Genomic DNA, 15,895 nt, shown 5'->3' with positions numbered 1-15,895 from the left:
ACTTGGATGTGTTTGTGTACCACCTTACCTTACTGCCACTTGGATGTGTTTGTGTACCACCTTACATCAAGGTTTTTGAACCGCCGACTCAGATGGTCAGACTGTTTGGCCCAGGAATCGGCCAGGCCCAGTTCCATTTTGTCCCAAATTCAATCTTTTCCCAAAAACTGTTGAAAATGTCAATAATTCGTTGATTTGGATGATTGACTTATTCAACGGTTTTTGACTATTTTTTTATTTTTAATTATTTTTTATTTGTTTATCAGAACGGACTGTCCATTCGAACCAGACAATTGGATCGAACGATTCCATTTTCGAGTCATTTTTTAAAACGTTGCCTTACATTGATTAATTAGAAGATACAAATTATCGGTACCATAACCAATTTAGACATCCCTTTAGAAAAGATCGATCCCAACATATCCAAACTGGGTATTTATAATACTCTCCTGAACACTAAAAAAACATCCACCTTGCATGCAGAATTTTTTTCTTTTATTTTTTATTTTTTGGACAATTATCTTAAACTTTAATTATATAGCATCTAATCGCACATTGGGATCGAATAATATTTTCTTTACATATACGTTAAATTCATAAGAAAATATTTCTTAATGCATGGATCTACTTGTATAATCTATACGAGTCTGAATCTGCTAGTAACAAATAAAGAAAAGTACATAATAGATATATAACATGCATTCTTACACATTATTATTATTATTATTATTATTATTATTATTATTATTATTATTATTATTTTAACTTTCTAGTATTAAACAGATGGAAAATTGTAGGAAACAATTAATATAATTAATTAACTTTGAGAGTTATAAGGCTTATGAGAGGTGGGGTCTCATCTCTAAATGAATATCAGTTGCCTCCGGCCGGCATTCAGAAAGGAAGGAACTTTACTCTTATTACAAAATCAAATAAATGATCTTGCAAAGCAAAGGTTTATAAATACATAGCAGATAGATAGAGAAGTACAAATTGGCACTCACATATTTATTAATTATTAAAGTTGAACCAACCCAATAATAGATAAACGCTAGCTAGCTACAAATTAAAGCCCTTCTCCTAGTAGCTATGCCAGGAGCTCATCATAACTTGGTAAACGCCACACACAGAAAGGGGGGGATTTGCTTAGGCACATTTGAAGCCAGTAGGAACCTTCTTACCGCAGTTGTTGAGAATCAAGCTGAGAGAAGCTGGGACATTGAGGTTGATGCCCAAGACTTTGGCTTTGATGGCTGTGCAAAGGCACGCAGCAGCCTCAAGATCTGCAAGGTCTTTGATGAGACTGCAACATGGGAGGTATGGTGGGGTGCCAACACTGACGCTTACCAACTTAAGCACATTAGCACATACACCCAGTTTCAAGGCATCCCTAGGACAGGTGCCCTTGGCTGCAGGGATGGGAGATGTTGGGGTTGGCTTAATTGGCTGTGGCTTTGAAGGGCTAGAGCAAGAACCACAGGCAGATGCAAAGGCAAAAAAGACAAGGTTGAGTGAAAGAAAGAGAGCAATTGATACAGAGCTCTTGGAATCCATCTCCCAAACCCTAGCTAATAATACTAATACTTGGTAGTAAATAGCTTAAGTAAAATATAGCTGGGAGAAGCTAGGGTTATTAGGTTCTCTGTGGTGGTGGTGCAGAGAATTGTTGAGTGGTGGGTATTTATAGAGTGCAAAGGTGGTGGGCTTTCTATTATGTACATGAATAAAAATAATACTAAAACATAAAATAAATCCATGCACCCATGTGTCACCATGGATTTAGCTGGCAATGCAACCGATTCTACGCAATCTTTTTTGGAGCTTTGTGTGGTGGATTCACATTTCACAATAATAACTTGCCATGTTCCCTATTCTAATATATATGTATTACACCCCTTTGGATCCCTTTTTGTTTATTGATCGTTACTCTGGTTATAGAGGTAGTGCCAGTGATCCAGATCATGTACCAACCACCTCTGTAAGATGGCTGTACTACAACTTCCAATCTGCTGTACTGATCGGTCAGTGGAAGGCTAAAGGCTAACATATACAACATTTGATGTTGTGGGGAACAAATTTGGCATAAGCTCCCGGCCCCTTGTCCATATGAAATTTTATGCTATAGTTTATTTACTTTATTTGAGGTGGATTCAACTGATGTTCAAATTCGGTTACATCGAACTGATGATTTTTCTTTTACTCTTTCTTCCACATTTTAAATTCTGAGGTGGATTGAATTCAAATTACCACTTTTTCTTCTTCTCTGACAGGTTTTGACTTTAGAGTCCAATTTCAGTCATACTCATGCATCTTTCTCGATTGCCACTCAGCATTAAGTACTGGATCAAACTTTTTTGTACTAAGAGATCATGTCAATCCAATCGAAGAGTTTTTTCGGATTGATTACTGCAAATTTCTTGACTTAATGGTAAAAAACACATGGATTTCCAGTTAATGTGGGATTATCATCATGTAAACAATATGTAATTAATGATATTGAGATCACGCATGCAAAATATATAGGAATAGAATAGTTCACTTTTTTGTACAATAGTCCATTCCTTGGCGTGTTCTGATTAGCTGGATGTGAGTGTCACGAGAACTCAAACCAACCCTCTTATGGGCTCCACCGAAACATTATTTGAACTGGTTTCCGGCCAATATCCACATTATTTCAACTGGTTCATTGTTAATTCATTGACCCCTTTAAGCCGTGTGGAGCCATGTTATATAATGTTTGGCTGTAACATACTAGACTAATCATGCTGTGACTCTACGAGTACCTTCACATTGAAATCACCTTGAGAGTAGTCAAGTAGTTGGAAGCCAATGGATTGATGTATTGCAATGCACTGGTGATGTATTTTTTTAGCCCCAAACTTTACTATCTTAAATTTTATTAACCATTTTCAAAAGGAACATTTATAATAACAGGGGATGACTCATAATTCATGCATACATAGCTTTACCTCAGGCCCACCCAACAGAAGAAAAATAAAACAAAGAAGCTTAACAAAAAATATTTAATTGTAATAACAGGTAAACCCAAATTATCATCATGAATAAGTCAAGACAAATCTCTAGAAATTTGGAAGTTATCATTGGTCACCTTAAGCGAGCATCTTTCACCAATTCCTTTGTTAGCTAGGACATTTCCCTCTAGTAGGATATGGGTCCAAGGATAGTCGAATTTTCCCATCATAATGTCAATATTTACTTTGTTATCACTTTCTACCTCAATCTCTTTACAGCCTCTTTGAAAACATAGACTTAGACCATCATACAAAGCTAACGATTCTGCTTCAATAGAGGTAGACTAACTGATGGAGGCCCATCACAAGGCCCATCTCACCACTAGGGCGATAGCTCCTAGGATAAGATCAATTCAAGATAAGGATAAGTCCAAGATAAGCAAGATCCAAGATTACCAAGATAAAGCAAGACTCTTCCAAGGAATAGCAAGATAAAGCAAGACTCTTCCAAGATTATCAAGAAAGACTCCAAGAAGCATCAAGATTATCAAGACAATCCAAGATTCATGCATCTAGGGAGATCGGACAGTGGAGATCAAACAAAGGAGAGTTCGATCCTATCAGATTAGATATTTGGATCTATCCTAGTTGTTATTTCCTAATTATTTTACAATTTCTCAATATATTATAAATACTGTTATTTCTTAGGATTACCAATCAATTCATACTTCAGATTTTCAGAATTTCTTCTAGTTCTCTTCTTTAGTTTCGCCACCTTTTCTCTCTCCTAGAGAAATCGGTGTTATTCGCTAGGTGCTAGCAAACGCCTGGTGCTTGCATAGCCAGCTCCGACGCTGCGTCAGGTGGTATCAGAGCAGGGAGTTCGCCTAGTCAGATGGCCAACCAAGACGGTAGTAGTCGCAACCCGCCCCGTGACGGAGATCAGGGGTTACAAGCTGTTTGGAGAGTAGTTGAAGAACAGTGCACAGCCACATGTAACATCGAACAATAGTTGGCAGAGAGGTTGTTCCATGGAACCGGGAAAATCCACAACAGATCGAAGGAGACAACCACGACAGACCACCCGTCATTACTGTGTCCCGACACCCAATTCTTGACGATGACAGTGATGATGATTTCGAATTTGGTGGTGCTCCAGTTCTTCCCGGCAACGACAGAAACAGTAGACATTGGCACAATCAAGGTAATTTCAATCCCCGTAGGAATAATGATAAATTTAAACTCAAGGTAGATATTCCTACTTTTAGTGGAGATCTTGGTATAGAGGGACTCCTGGATAGGATTACAGAAGTCGATAGGTTCTTTGATTATATGGAGATACCAGAGGAACGAAGGGTAAAATTGGTAGCTTTCCGATTAAAGGGAGGTGCATCTGTTTGGTGGGAACGGATGAGAGAGACTCGGTTGAGAGAAGGAAGGGGACTTGTTCGAACCTAGAGGCGCATGAAACAGCTTATAAGAGGTAGATTTTTACCCCCAGATTATGAACAGTACATGTTTAAATCTTACCAACGGTGTGCGCAGGGTTCTCGTAGTATTAATGAATATACATCTGAATTTTTGAGATTAGCTGAGAGAAATCAATTATCTGAAAGTGATAACCAGCAGGCAACCCGTTATCTAAGCGGTTTGAGACCATCCATCAGAGACAAAATTGGTGTACAAATGGTTCTTAGTGTGTAGGAAGCAAGGAACCTAGCTTTGAAAGCAGAATTAGCGTTCCAAGACAAGACACGCGGTGATAATTACCATCGGTACAGCGGGAGCGACAACAGACCAGCGGCTATTGACAGGAACAAATCAGTCCCGGCAGTACAACCCTCTCACCCGGCAAGCACAAGTAACGCCGGTAAGACTACTACAGAATGACATATTCGAGGTAATCCTTCCAACCCTCATAAACCCAATAACCCTTATGCAAGGCCTACTCCTATTAAATGTTTCAAATGTAATGAGGTGGGACATAGATCTAGTGACTGTCCCAGGAGGAAGGCAGTTAATATGATAGAAAGGGAAGAAGAAGATATTGAAGAAGAGGTATACTGTGGATCCGATGGGGAAGATGAAGAAGGTCTATATGAACATGAGGAATATACCTGTGTTGTCAAAAAATTAATGTTGTCCCAGAAAAATACAGATGCTTCTCAGAGGCACAGGTTGTTTCGTACTAGGTGTACTATCAAAGGAAAATTATTTAATTTAATCATTGATAGTGGCAGTCAAGAAAATATTATTTGTAGGGATATGGTACAAAAGTTACGACTACCCCTTGAAAGACATCCAAACCCATGCACAATTGGCTGGATCAAGGAAGGAGGCGGCGTACGGGTAGAGGAGCGCTACAAGGTACCATTCTCCATTGGTAAGTACCATGATGAAGTTTATTGTGATATTGTTGATATGGATGAAAGAAGGGTAGGATCCATCTAATGGACGCCATAAATGTTGTGGAATGGGTGGGCGAATTTCAAAAATTTCCTACCTTCTCCCAACTAGGAATCATATTCCCTAAATTTAGAATACAATATTCAAGGATCCTACTTGAACCATAATCAAACCAGATCTGTACCAAAAGATAAATGGGAGGAATATACCTGATCCGGAGAAGCAGTATCTCCCAAAGTTGGTGTTCACGCCCAAAGAATGCTCCAAGATCCGTTCCTGCTGAAGATGACACAGCTGTGGATGGAACAGAACCAGCAGGGTGCGTCCTACACACTGGATCCTTCACAAGAATCCTCTGGAAACACTAAACACTGAATCCTTTTAGTCTTTGTTGCAAGACTAATGTCAAGAACAGATTTCTTGTCTTTCCTTTTTCTGCAAAGATCTAATCTTGCAAAGAAAAAGATGGCGGCGGCAGGAGGAAAACTCTAAAGGCGAAAAGGCTGAACTGCCTTTTCTTTTTCTGGAGTATGAATGAGATCCTATCTCAATTCGCAGGAGATATCCTATATCTCTTCAAGGTGGTTCGAAATCTGATATTTCTCTCTCTTGGTTAGGATTTCTCCTCCTTTCTTCTTGATTAAGAATCCTCCTAATTAGGAGTTATCCCAATCCAAATCAGTATTTGGATAGGGGATAATCTTAATCCTATCTGCAGATAAAGTTAGCTTACTCCTGATCTTATCAAGAGGTTACCAGATTCAAATCTAATTTGAATTTGGTCTCCAAGAGTGGATAAGGCTAAAGGCCCAATCCTTTTACTAACAATAATCTCAGATTCGCCCCAAGGATGGGTGATCATATCAACCCACCTCGAAATGGGCTTCTGGCCCATTAAGTGTTCAGTGTCTAATTACTTTCCAATCAGCTGCCCAGTTGGGCTTCTTTGTATGGCGGGGGACCCAAACATTGATCTACACACCAGCCACATGGGTTCGGCCCAGCTTTAATACAAGGCTCAGCCGAATTCACTGAAAAACTCAATGAACCCCTTGAGTCCATCATATGGACCCTATGGGCCCAACACTTACATTAAGTGGTCCCTGGGCCAAGCCATCTTATAAAAACATAGGGACTGTGGGCAGGTGCAAGATTAGCCCATCAGGTATTATCCTCAATGGTCTTACACTTAACCTCTCAGCCCTTAATGATCAAGCACTACCCGACAAGAGATGACCTCTCCCTCGGCTGCAAGGAACAGTGTCGCAATCTCCTCTCACATGGATCCCGGGGATTAAAACCATTTGCAAACAATTTGAAACCGTACATATATATATATATATAAATATATTAATTTTGCAAAACAAAATTCCAACGATTGAAATCAACTGCCAGCAGTTTGGTTTCCATCAGAGAGAGTGCATTCCCGATCATTACCCTTTGTCCGACAAAGTGGTTGATTCTGTCACTATGATCACCCACTCAGATGAATTCTCAAACTGCCCCAACATACCCAGGTTTTGATCCCCGCTAAGGATCTCACTGATTGGCATATCAAATGCAGCCTGATCCAACACCTAGTGAAGTGTCATAATCGAGTCTAGGGGTCAGGTGTAACTTTCCAGTTTTGCCCATCTATCTCCAAGGTCCAGGGCAATACTGGAAATCTGGTCCGGTTCAAGGATTCAAGTAATCCCACACTGCATGTGCCTCGGGTCTTACCCTGGTGGCTGAGACAGGCCATCCCAACACTTGGTGGCACACCAGTATCAGCCTTGGCAGGATAAATCTCCCCAGACTTATCCAACGGCTGTGAACATTTAAAACTAGCACGAGTCTCTATAAAAGTCCAACATGAATCAAACATGCACTTTATTTATTTCCACTAAATAACAAAAGTACATCAAATCAGATTGAAGCTAAGGGCATACAAAAACTGTCTAACAATGGATGCTTGCCATATTTTGTTAGGGAGACCTTGGCAATTTGATACAGATGCAAGGCACATGGGTATGAAGAATACCTATCAACTAGAAAAAGAAGGTACACGTTATACTTTGCTACCCATAGCTGAGAAAATTATTACAAATGCTCCAAAAGCACATGAGAAGAATTTTCTTACCATCACCCATCATCATGCTGAATTTGTTAAAGAATGTAAGGATACTCATGAGATACATCTCTTAGTAGTAAAGGGAGAAAATGTTAATGATGAAAGTAAAATTCCAGTGGAAGTGCAAGGACTACTTGATGAATTTAATGATGTAGTTCCAGAGGAGTTACCAAATGAACTCCCTCCCATGAGAGATATACATCACCATATTGATTTCGTTCCAGGTGCTAGTTTACCTAACTTCCCACATTACAGGATGAGTCCTAAGGAGAATGAAATCTTACGGGAAAAGGTAGAAGAATTATTAAAGAAGAGACACATTCAAATCAGCATGAGTCCTTGTGCGGTTCCTACCTTACTTACACCTAAGAAGGATGGCAGTTGGAGAATGTGTGTCGACAGCAGGGCCATTAATAAGATTACCATTGGGTACAAATTTCCCATCCCTAGGCTGGACGGCATGCTGGACCAATTAAGCGGAGTTGTAGTTTTCTCAAAAATAGATCTCAGGAGTGGATATCATCAAATCAGGATCCGTCCCGGAGATGAATGGAAGACAACCTTCAAGACTAGAGATGGTTTGTTCGAATGGTTAGTCATGCCCTTTGGACTAACCAACGCACCCAGTACCTTCATGAGGCTGATGAACCAGGTATTACGCCCCTTCATTGGTAAATTTGTGGTAGTCTATTTTGATGATATTTTGATATATAGCAAATCTATCACTAAGCATGTGGGACATATTAGGGAGGTCCTGCAAACATTGAGGGAAAATAAACTATATGCTAATTTGAAGAAATTCATCTTCATGAATGATAATTTATTATTCCTGGGATTTATTATAAGTAAGGATGGTGTGAAAGTATATGGGAAAAAAGTGAAAGCCATTAGGGAATGGCCGACCCCATCCACTGTCACAGATGTCAGGCGATTTCATGGGTTGGCAACCTTCTATAGGCGCTTTATTAAGAATTTCAGTAGTATCATGGCTCCCATTACTGAATGCTTGAAAAAGGGGAAATTTCAATGGGGAGAAGAACAAGAGCAAAGTTTTGCTCTCAAAAAAGAAAAATTATGCTCTGCTCTTGTTCTTGCCTTTTCAGACTTCAATAAATTATGTGAGGTTGAATGTGATGCCAGTGGAGTTGGCATAGGGGCTGTATTGTCCCAAGAGAAAAGACGCATTGCTTTCTTCAGTGAAAAACTATGTAAAGCCAGGAGAAAGTGGTTTACTTATGACAAAGAGTTCTATGCTGTGGTTAGAGCCTTGATGACATGGGAACACTATTTAATTGCAAAAGAATTTGTTCTCTATACTGACCACCAGGCCCTAAAATATCTTAGTGGGCAAAAGCAATTAAGAAGTGATTTACATGTCAGATGGTCTGCTTTCATAGATAAGTTCCCATACAAAATTGTGTATAAGACAAGACAGCAAAATAAAGTGGCCGATGCACTTAGTAGGCGTGTGGCTCTCATGAAGACCCTCAGTGTTGAGATCGTAGGTTTTGAGTGCCTAAAAGACTTATATGCCCAGGATGAAGACTTCCAGTAGGTATGGGAGAGATGTGAGAACAAGCAGCCAACAGAAGACTTCTTTATCTATGATGGGTTCCTTATAAAAGGGGAACAACTGTGTATCCCTTACACTTCCCTCCGCGAAAAGATCATTAGGGATTTGCATGGGGGTGGATTAGCAGGACACTTGGGAAGGGACAAAACAATAGAAGCAGTTAAGGGGCGATATTACTGGCCGAGATTAAGGAGGGACGTGTCTACCATTGTAAGCAGGTGTTATGTTTGTCAGACAACTAAGGGACAAACCCAGAACACAGGTCTCTACATGCCCCTACACGTCGCTACTGCTATATGGGAAGACTTGTCCATGGATTTTGTGCTAGGCTTGCCAAAGACCTGGAGGAACATGGACTCCGTCTTCGTAGTGGTTGACAGATTCTCAAAAATGGCTCACTTCCTCCCATGCAAGAAAACAGCAGATGCATCCGCAATAGCCAAATTGTTTTTTAGGGAGATTGTCCGCTTGCATGGAGTAGCCAAGACCATCACTTCAGATTGTGACACACGGTTCCTCAGTCACTTTTGGATGACCCTGTGGAGGTTGTTTGATTCATCACTCAATTTCAACAGTACAGCCCATCCACAGACAAATGGACAGACAGAAGTGGTAAACCGGACCTTAGGGAACTTAATTCGCAGCATATGCCAGGAAAGGCAAAAACAGTGGGACTTTGCCATAGCCCAGGCTGAGTTCGCCTATAACAATACAGTGCACAGTTCCATAGGCAGATCACCATTTTCCATCGTGTACATGAAGACCCCTAACCATGCACTGGATTTAGTGAAGCTACCCAAAGTACCCAACACTAGTATCTCAGTAGAGCAGATGGCAGAACAAATCCAGTCCGTCCAAAAGGCCGTGAAGCAGAAGCTAGAGCAATCCAACACCAAATACAAGATGGTCGCAGACAAGCATCGCCGGTCTCAAGTGTTTGATGTAGGTGATGAGGTTATGGTTTTCTTGAGGAAGGAAAGAATTCCCGTGGGTACTTACAACAAGTTGAAGCCCCGGAAGTATGGCCCATACAAGATAGTGAAGAAAATCAATGATAATGCCTATGTAGTGGACCTACCAGATCAGATGGGTATATCCAAGACCTTCAACGTTGCTAACCTTCACCGGTACTTGCCAGAAATCACAATTGCCTATCCTAGTCACGACTCGGGGTCAAGTTCTCTCCAAGTGGGGGAGAATGATGGAGGCCCATCTCACCACTAGGGGCGGCAGCTCCTAGGATAAGATCAATTCAAGATAAGGATAAGTCCAAGATAAGCAAGATCCAAGATTATCAAGATAAAGCAAGACTATTCCAAGGAATAGCAAGATAAAGCAAGACTCTTCCAAGATTATCAAGAAAGACTCCAAGAAGCATCAAGATTATCAAGACAATCCAAGATTCATGCATCTAGGGAGATCGGACGGTGGAGATCAAACAAAGGAGAGTTCGATCCTATCAGATTAGATATTTGGATCTATCCTAGTTGTTGTTTCCTAATTATTTTACAATTTCTCAATGTATTATAAATACTGCTATTTCCTAGGATTACCAATCAATTCATACTTCAGATTTTCAGAATTTCTTCTAGTTCTCTTCTTTAGTTTCACCACATTTTCTTTCTCCTAGAGAAATCGGTGTTATTCGCTAGGTGCTAGCGAATGCCTGGTGCTTGCATAGCCAGTTCTGGTTTCCATTGCTTCCACACTGCGTCACTAACCATAACAACTGTGAAAAGCAAATATGAGAGTTCTAAGAGAGTTTCTAAGTAAGCCCCCACCTCCTCCTTCACCAAGATTGCTACGACAAGCCCCGTCCACATTCACCTAGATTGCTTGGAAATTTCTAGGTAACCCATCTATATCTGTTTAATTTGTCTTGATGCTTTCTGAAGAATGTTCAGCACTTGAAGTAAAATAGGGCTGTTAACTTGTTATCCATATTTGAAAGATCATTGAACATTGATGTCCCTCTACCATTTCTTAATATTTTCTACACCTAAAAGGAATAAGAAACCCTTTCCAATAAAGGACCCGATCCACTACATGCTGAAAAGGATAGATGGGAATTACTAAAGTAAGATCAAACTTTAGAAGCCAGAACTTGAGTGGAAAATAAATGATTAAATGGCTCGACCCTATGATTACCACAACAATTGCACTTGGAAGCCAAATAGACACCGTTCATGATATGATCTCATCAACTAGAACAATACCATGCATAAATCCCCACATAAAAATAGCTATTTTAATTAGGAGGTTAACCTTCCAAACATATTTAAACTAGTAGATGTGCCGCCCATGATTCCTAATAATATTCCAAGTAGATTTTGTAGTGAAAGCGCCATTTTGATTAAATTTCAAAATTTACATGTCATCTTCATTACTTAAACGACAATTTGAGTCCATAGCCATCTGTTGAATGGCATGAGGAATAACTCCAACGTCATGAAAAAACCACACTCCATCTTGGTTCAAAACCTTATTTAAAGTAAAATCCACAACTTTAACTTCACTTTCATCAATTTCACAAATCAAAGGTCCAAAACCCAACCAGTTATCATACCAAAACGAAATTTCACCTTTCCCTATTATCCATTAACAAGAATTAAAAGCAATATCTTTCATCTCTAACATCGCTTTCCAAAATCTAGTAGGAAGTAGTGAGCAAAATTAGAGGTGTGGACATTATATATTTTGATTTTATAAATTTTTCCCACATGCTCTCTTTTTTTTTTAATGATTTTAAACCACACTTTTAACCTGAAAGGCTTAATAATATCAAACATGGATTGCAATCCCAAACCCCCTTCATCAATAGGGTTACAAATTTTTGTCCATCCAATCCTATGTTTTTTGTTTCCAAAATTCAAGGCTCCCCACACACACAAAAAAAAAAAAAGCAAACATTCTGTGAACCATGGGGATCATGGTTTTGGGAGGAGAAGCAGCTCCAAGGACATTAATTAGTTAAATTTAGAGGAGATGCTTAATTAAAGTCAAACACCCTCCACTATTTTTTTGCAAAATAGGTTCAAATTAATTCGAAGACATTTTTTTTCCAATAGGAGCACCTAAGTAAATAAAAGGAATATACTTTTGAGGGAAACCCGTTCCCTGTTTGATCATATTCACCTTTAGAGCATACATGTTTTAATGAACAATGAAGCAAGATTTATCTTTATTATATTCACCGATTGTCTTAAAGCCTTCTTAGATGCTGTAATAAATTGCATTTAAGTTCGCTATGATGTCACAACCTCTAGGAAGAGAAGAGCAAAAAAAACAGCATATCCATTTTCATAAATAAAACGCAAACCTCTACTCAAGACCTCTTTTGCTATAATAAACAGGCTTGGTGAAAGAGCACGCCTTGTCTCAAACGTTTAGTCGAAAGGAAGTATCTTCCTGTAGTGCCATCAATAATTACAAAGAACCAACAATTACACACGAAAAATTTAATCATTCCCATCCAAAACTTTGGATAGCTAAAAGGACAAACTTCCAATTCATTTTATCATAAGCTTTTGCCACGTCCAATTTAAGAATAACGTCATTACCTCCTCCCAATTTTCTATTCAGATCCCAGCCATTTCACTGATGTCACCACTTATATTTCTACCTTTGACAAAAGCACTTTGCTCTACAAAAATTAATCTTAGGAAGCAACCTTGTCAATCTGCATGTTTGCAAGCAATTTTGCATAAATCTTATAACAAAATCCCTCAAGTACTTGGGATTTTCCTTTTCCGGAATCAAAACAAAAGTTGAAGTCTAGTATTTGGCAAACACTTAATGTAAAATATTTCTTTAATGGCCTTAATAGCATCCATGTCAACAATGTCCCAGCAACTAGTGTGAAGAACAAGCCATCAAAAACATTTGGACCTGGACCACTTTCATGATTCATAGTAAAAATCGTTGATTTGATTGAATACCGAATACGAACCAAACTTTCATTGTCTTCCTTGGTGATTAGACGAGCAATAGATTGAAACAAAAAAAAAAAAAATCATGATTCATAGTATAGCAACAATAGGCTCCTTCGATTATGGACACTTTTAAGATAATAAATTGCTTGGAAATTTCGACCAACTCCACAACCGTGAAAAAGCCATTAAAACCAAGATTGTTGCAATTTGAGAGGCTCTACCATCTTTTGTAAGGGGCTCCATTAACATAGTTGTGGAAATCTTATGAATTGGAATTAAAACTAGTTCTAACTTGCTCCAAATCACAAGTTTCAGCAACTATTTCTGTAAAAGATTTTTTTTTTTTTCTTTTGAGTCATAGAAGGACAACTAGAACTGTCATGGGGCCCCGATGGGGCAGCCATGGGGGGCGATCGAAGCTCTCAGGAGGAACACAAAGCATTCAAATCTCAGCACTCAGCACTCGAAAGGGTAAAGAGCTTTTTTTTTTTTCTTTCTTCTTTATGTTGTGTTTGGTTGCAGTGCAAATGCATGAGAGTACAAATGAAAAAAATGCAATTTCTTGTTTAAGTTTGTTTTGGGTTTTATTTAATTCTGCTTCATGTCTTAATTTACTTCATTTATACTATAATCAAACAAAAACGATTTAACCTTAGGATTGGATTTTAAAACATTGGGTAAATGGATCCAATTATCAGTTCAACCCACTCCGCAGGAGGGGAGAGTGGTTGGTTGTGTACACGTTAACTCCTGCACGCTCACAACATTTGATTTTTGGGCATTGCTTCATATGTAGATGTTATGCAATTTATTATAAATATAAATAGTAACAGTATAATTCTTTTAAGTAATTTAATTTCTAAACCTAATTATCATTAGAATGATCATTTATGGCCCCGCCGGGCCCGTCCACAATGCGGCCTAAGCCACAACTGTATCGACCCATAATGTTAAGGGAATCACAATTGAGTTAGTTTCACTTGTGATTCGCAAGACATCTATACTTGCAGGTTGTTTGAACTTGTGGGTTGTGGCTAATCAGGACACGCAGTCATTCAGACTCATTATAGCTTGGAATTGCAAATTGGACTTGTAGGTGGAATTCACGAGTTCACATCTCCGCTATAATGAGCCCAAATACATGGTGGTGATCGGGAGATGTTCCCAATATATGGCGGGAATGTGCTGTGAGGCATTATGGGGTGGCCCCTAGTGGGGCGGAGATGTGATCTGAAAATTCACAAATCCCAGAATCTCAAAACTTAGGACTTGTAACGGGGATTCGTGGAATTCATGATATCCATTACTTGGTAGTTTTAAACACCAATGACTCCGGTGAGGCAGTGGTGGTGATCAGGCTCCAAAAGTCCAAAGGAGAATAGCAATGCCCCACAGAGGTTGAGTTACATCAATCTCCCCATTACATAGAACAGAAATCTTAGAATTCACATCTGTGTCTCACAGAGTGCGCCCGACATGCATATATCAGTATAAATTGGGAATATCTCATGTACCTGTAGTTATACAGTTGAGATGTGTTGTGAGGCGCATATGTAAATTTGAAATTTTATCTATATTTAAAGAAAAAAAATTATATATATATATAAAAATTTAACATTGGCCCATGTTTCAGGGATGTCTATGGGTTAATTCGTTTGTGGGAGGGTGGAGGATAGAAGAAAGAAGAAGAATCTGATTAATGCATTAACGTGTGAATGAAAGAAAAGGAGTTGACAACTCAAGTTTGTTATTAGATTTAAGTACTCTAAAGATACAAATTCGAAGAAGAATTAAGGTTTAGGGTAGTAGCGCCCACAAGAGGCGCTGGTTCGTCGCCCGTGATACATTTCTTTCAAAACAAGTTGTAAAGGACCTGTCAGCAACATGACAATGACCCCCACCTTGTTTTTTACTGCCGAGTGCAGAGAGCAGAGTGCTCACCAGTACTACCAACTTGATGATCGAATTTAAGGCCCATTTCATTTATTTAAATATATGAGGTCAGCAAATTATTATAGTAGCTGCCAATTTCAGAACAGAAGAAAAATAAAACTGCTAGCTATACCGTATTGTCAAACGATTGATCGAAATTCTCTCCACCTTTGTTTCGTTCCTCTCATAAAGATATTAGATACTTGTGGTGGAAACTGGTCCTCAAAGACTCAAAGTTAGGGTTATGGGGGACAAAGAATAGACCAAACAATGAAACCAACAAGCCGAAATAGCAATTTTATTCTTGGCACCTATCGTCTATAGTAGAATCTATTTGTTTCCTTTTTTTCATTTCTGCATCGCTTTCGCTTAAAGGAACTGTATATGAAGGAAAGGATCCGCTGCACCTAATTAACAAACTTTCTGGTTGTGCCTCTAGTGACACTGTTACCATACCCTGAATCCTATGTTATTAGCTAGGGATAGATAACAGTCTGAAGAGTAACAAATTGCATTACTAGAAGATGGAATTGTGTTACTGAGCAATATAATCAGGAGGTGCATGTGTAGCCTCTACCAATGGAGTATGTACATTATTTGTCTGAGTGCATGCATGGGAATGGGATGGGACCACAATGTCATCGATGAAGATCAAACCCAGTTAAAGGGATACCCCATTTAATGGACAAGACTGATCAGCATTACCAGGCTAATCTCACGGGACAAATTCTTTGAGAGCTTCAAAGCTGGGAACATGGAGAATTTTACATTCCCACCTCACAAAATTCCAAAGAGGGGGGTATTATTGCTAGCTTTGCCAGCTAAAACCATGGCCAGCTAGCCTTGCATCACATGCGCCCCAATCTTTATTCTGCTGCTACATCTCCTCGTCCTGTTAATTCATAGGAGTGCTGGTTGCACTCTCTATAAATAGAGCTTAGAATGCTATGCCAGTCGGTGCCTTCAC

General features: G+C 39.2%; 1 pseudogene; it reads right to left on the bottom strand.

Annotated features, from left to right (window-relative positions):
- Positions 1-893: 893 nt before the first annotated feature.
- LOC148848185 (14 kDa proline-rich protein DC2.15 pseudogene) lies at positions 894-1,655 on the bottom strand (annotated as a pseudogene).
- Positions 1,656-15,895: the final 14,240 nt, after the last annotated feature.

This window comes from Nelumbo lutea, chromosome 6 (assembly GCF_056320005.1).
Source record: "Nelumbo lutea isolate HS-2025 chromosome 6, American lotus-T2T, whole genome shotgun sequence".
NCBI classification, from domain to species: Eukaryota; Viridiplantae; Streptophyta; class Magnoliopsida; order Proteales; family Nelumbonaceae; genus Nelumbo; species Nelumbo lutea.
Note: the sequence above shows the minus strand (reverse complement) of the source record. Positions and strands in the feature narration are given on the sequence as shown.